The sequence below is a fragment of the Octodon degus genome, unplaced genomic scaffold (assembly GCF_000260255.1).
Source record: "Octodon degus isolate 3935 unplaced genomic scaffold, OctDeg1.0 scaffold00170, whole genome shotgun sequence".
Classification (NCBI taxonomy): Eukaryota; Metazoa; Chordata; class Mammalia; order Rodentia; family Octodontidae; genus Octodon; species Octodon degus.
In genome coordinates, this window is record NW_004524746.1 from 4835367 (window position 1) to 4840491 (window position 5125).

The following is a 5125-nucleotide window of genomic DNA, read 5'->3' on the forward strand; positions in this document are numbered from 1 at the left end:
AGTAAATTATTCTGTCTTGTTCTAAATGATTTCAATATTACTTGGAGAGTGCTTAAATGCTTTTGAATTAAGAGAATGATTGCAACCCTAAATTTTAGGAACGTGAGGAAACTTGAAATGATTTTATTATTTCGAAATGGATTTGACTTTATTCTTGACATTATTTTACAAATCCTTACCTAGTTTAAAGTTTAAGTAAATGTCTAAATATTCTTAGTGCTGTTACTTTTTTTGTTTTAAGGAAATTAATATGGACCCTCATCTGTATAAATTAAATATATGCTAAAATATTCTGAAATAAGTAAATATACATTAAAATGTTGGTTGCATATTATTTTGTTATCACATTTTACGATTTAAAATAAAACTCAGAAGGGCCAGCCAAATATCTCAGCAGATTAAAATGCCTGCAAGCAGGCATAGATAGGGACAGCGGTTGGATCCCTGGGCCTGCCATACAGGACCCGCCCCCGGGGGTGTGCTGAGAGGGCAATTGAGACGGCGTGGTGGTTCGCGCCTGTAATCCCAGCTCTTGGGAGGCTTTAAACAGGAGGATCACTGCGAGTCCGATTTAGTCGTGAGACTTTGAACACCCTGTGGACCCTTCCCTAAAATACAAATAAATAAATAAATAAAATAAGACTCAGAGTTAATGAATGGTGCCAGATAGGGAACCGAAATGATCAGCTTTCCCGTATTTGAACTGGTTTGGCAGTGAGTGGAGCTTTGCTGAGCACCACTGCGCCTCAACCCTGACCCCTAGAGGATGTTGTAAGAACGACAGAATGTCCCCAACATTTTAACAGTTGACACGGGACTTCATTAAGTATCATATTCGTCCTTGACCTGTCCTAGCTCACAGCAAACAGAAGGGAAAATCACCCGGTTCTAATTCAGAGAGAATAACTCCAAAGTTCTTATTTTAACTCGTCTCAATATTTTCTGACTGGCTGGAATTCCTAATGTATAAGTTACTCTTGATCTCTTTGTGAAGAATGATAATTCATCAACATTCTCTTTACTTCATTCTTGAGGAGGCTTGCCAACGTGGCTCTTGATTTTCCTGAATGATCCTTAATCTTCTCCTACATGTCTAATTTTCTAATCTTTATTTTTTTATATTATGAGACCTTTGCTAGATGCCCAGTTGATGTTAATGTAACCATGATAAAGAGGACAAATTTCCTTATGCAATTTTATGAAATTTTCATGTATTTAGACCTGTTAGTTACATAAAGACCATCCTAGAACATTGTGCTAAATTAATTCAATTAGCTGAAAAACAAGCTACTGACAAGATTTAATTAATATGAAGAAATAGTACTTACAGTTCACTAATATTCTGTTTACCCCCCAAAGTGTTACTTTGAAACCATATGCACGAACAAGGTGGCGTCGAATGCTAGATGAGCTTATTGCCTAGGAAACGACAACCATAGCTCATACTAGACACATGCCGCCCGCCCAAGGACCAACATTTCCCTGCAGGCACTGTTCTGGCAGAACCCACGTGACTCCCACCATACCTCCTCCACTGTCCGCCAAAGGTCTACCTTCTTACTCTAAAGGTACATAGAATATGAGTCCCAGAAGTAGCCAGGAGAACCTACGGCTTTGGTGAAGTCACCTCCACAGAGTAAGGCAGAGAGTCAGGACACCAGGAGGATGTCTAAATCCTCCAGTCCTGGTACCTGGGGAACTGGCTGAGTGTAAGCCCCCTATGCTGAGAGGATGCAGGCTGGCGTGCACTTTCAGCATGCATCAACAGGGACTCTGTGCCTACAGCTCAGAGCAGCACGGAGAGTCAACAAAGGAGAATGTGGTGAAACGTGGCGCAGCTCCAAACATCATTGTCTTACAATTCCTTTTGCTCATTGCATCACAGAAAGAAATAAAACACAGTGAAGATTATGTATTTTTCCCACTACATATACATAGATGATAGAAAGATAGATAGACAGACAGATGATAGAGATACTTCCTCCATCTCTCCTTTCATCTACCTCCCTTTATTTCCTGCCTTTCTTTGTCCTTCCACATCACGTAGAGAGATATGGAGAGAGAAGAAGGGAGACAATAATGGCTGTGAAGCAAAATTGCCTTCAAGCTGCTTATCATCGAGCAAAATAAATCCAAATAATTATTTTCCAATAAAAAGCTAAAGGCTCACACATATAAATAATTAGCAATTTGTCAAATTACATGATCAACAGTCTGCTTTTAAATGTCACCCTTTCAAATAAAGCCACTTATACATCAATGACGTTAAAGCACTATTGGAAATCTATCTCTAATATCTTTTGACCTGAGCGTAAGTTACATATTTGAGATCCATAAAGACAAACTACATACACCAAAAACTGCTTGCAGCCCCCTTCACTTGTTCCTGGTGTTCTGCCTCAGCCCAGCTCATCTTTTTATTCTGATTCTCAGCTTCAGTTGCATTTTTTTTGAACTTGCTTTTCACACTGGTGACTTGCCACTTTTACCTGACCTCTTCGGCACTTGTGCTTGTCTTGGATTCTCCTGTTTATCAACCCTGGTGGACAGGAATGGGAGTTCCCCATCTTGAACCATCCATCCCAAAACAACAGTCCATTCGGATTTAACCTTCCTTGGCTAACACACCCAGAGAAATGCTGACCTTTTAAGCTCCACAAATGTGCCCATTTCATAAAGTTTTCACACAGAGAGAACAATACAATAAAAATGGCAGAAACCAAAAATTACCACGAGCCTTCCAGTCATTCTTGGTTTTTTCTTTTTTTTTGCCATAATTTTATTGATAAACAAATAGCAGTGAGACAGCTTCAAATCAAATCAGTAGGACAGTTTCAATAAAAATTATTTATTTATTTTTTTGGTGGAACCGGGGATTGAACTCAGGTCCTTGCGCTTGCCAGGGAAGCACTTATTCCTCTGAGCCATCTCCCCGGCCTTCCAGTCATTCTTAATCATAGAAAACACACAGCACACTATGTCAGGACTAAAATAAGTACAGTCAGTCATGATGGCACAGGTAGTGTGACAACACAGGTAAATTCAAATCTCCATCACAGAGCCTGCGCTCATTTGTGTTTACGGGGACCAGTGGCTGTCATGAAGCAAGTACTCTTCCCTTGCTATAGAAGAGTTCAGAAATGCTGGGGAGAGGGGCTGGCAAGATAGCTCAGTGGACTAAAGCGCCTGCTTAGGCAAGCTTAGGCAAGGGCAGGGACTGCAGCTCCATCCCCAGAGCCACAAGCTGCATGAGCCCCGCCCCTCAGGGAGGGCTGAGCTGGCCAGAGTCTGAGCGTGGTGGCACACACCTATAATCCCAGCACTGGGGAGGGTCACTACGAGTCCGAGCTGCGTCATGAGACCTGGTTACAACCAAATATATTTTTAAAAGAAAAGGAAAGGAAAGAAATGCTGGGGAGACATTTTTGACTGCTGATAAATGCAAGGTATTAGTGAAATGATTGGGCACAAGCCAGGGATCAATTCATTGGAAATCAAGCAAAATAAGGAATTGTCTTACCTCCCACACAACTTGTTACATTTGTGCTTGACATTAGCATAGGTGAGAATTTATAATTAGGTTTAGAACCAATCTTCTTATGACAAAAAAAATGCATGCAGAATTTTTTCACTCAATTTTAATCATGTCAAAATTTCCAGGACTGCTACTATGCAAATTAAGAGAATTATTTTGTTTTGTTTTGTTCAGACTTTTCAAGAGTTTTTTTCACCATTATGCAAAAACAAGTCATAAACAGGATTTTTTTTCATAAATAAGATTGCTACTACATATGCACCAATTTATAACTATTATATTTTTAGTGCAATTAAACAGGTTGAGTATCTCCTGAAATATACAGGACTATAAGTGTTCTATATTGCAAATTTTCCAGTTTTTGGAATACATGTATATGAATAATGACATAATTTGGGGACTGAACCCATATCTAAATTTGAAATTCATTTGTTTCACATATACCTTATATACATATCTTGAAATTAATTTTATTTTTTTTTTATGAATTTAGTACAGGATCTACAAGGTCTCACTACATAGATAGGACTCATAGTGATCCTTCCTGTTTTCAGCCTCCCAATCCCTGGGATTACAGGTGTGGGCCACCACGCCCAGTCTCAATCTCCCTCTCAGTGAGCCCCAGGTGCAGGGCTGGCATGGCAGGCAGGCCAGGGATCAAATCCCTGGCCTCTGTGTCTGCTTAAACAGGTATTTTAATCCACTGAGCTATCTGTCCAGTCCTTGAAATTAATTTTACACAATATTTATAGTGCAACTGTATTTTGACTATAACCCATAACACTAGGTCAACTGTGGAATTTTCCAGTTGTGATATCATTTTGGCACTCAAATAGTTGCAAACTTAGACCATTTTGGATTTTGGATTTTCATCTAGGGATGCCCAACCTGTATGATTTTGATATATCTTGTGATATTTTCCTCCCTGATTGTTTATATAGTAAACTAGAAATTATTAGAAGTGATTTTTCCCATTTATATGTTAGCTAGATATTCCACTTCAAAATTATGGATTTACTGTCTTTAACATTTTCTCCTTAAACATTATTCAAGCATATTGAAGGAGCCGTTCCAAAATATACTTTACAAACGTGACATTGGGCTCAGCTTAAGTGAAAGCACCTGACTTGGCCTTACCTCACAGCCCCAAAGTCAGATCTACTTCCTTATACTCAAGCCAATTTAAAGAAAGACAAACAAAAAAATTTACTTAGTGATAGTGGAGCCAAAATGACAATGGATACTAAGGAAAGAAATGCTAATAAATGATTTTCAAAGAGTTAAAGGTGGTTTTTGGTTGCTTGTTAAGGCAAACAATCTTTCAATTGTTTAGAGGTGAAGACACATAATGAAACAATGTGAAGACCAGAAATCATTAGGCAGTCCATTCTAAAAGCAACATACAAGTGAATTAAAATTTTTAAAATTGCTTTATAAGTTAAAATTTACACTGAAGTTATTTTCTCTTTTTTATTGTTATTAGTATTTTTTATGTATTTGTCATAGGGCCTCACTATGCAGCTCAAACTTGTAGTGCTCCTTCTGTTTTTGGCTCCCCAAGCACTGGGATTATAGGCGTGCATCACCATG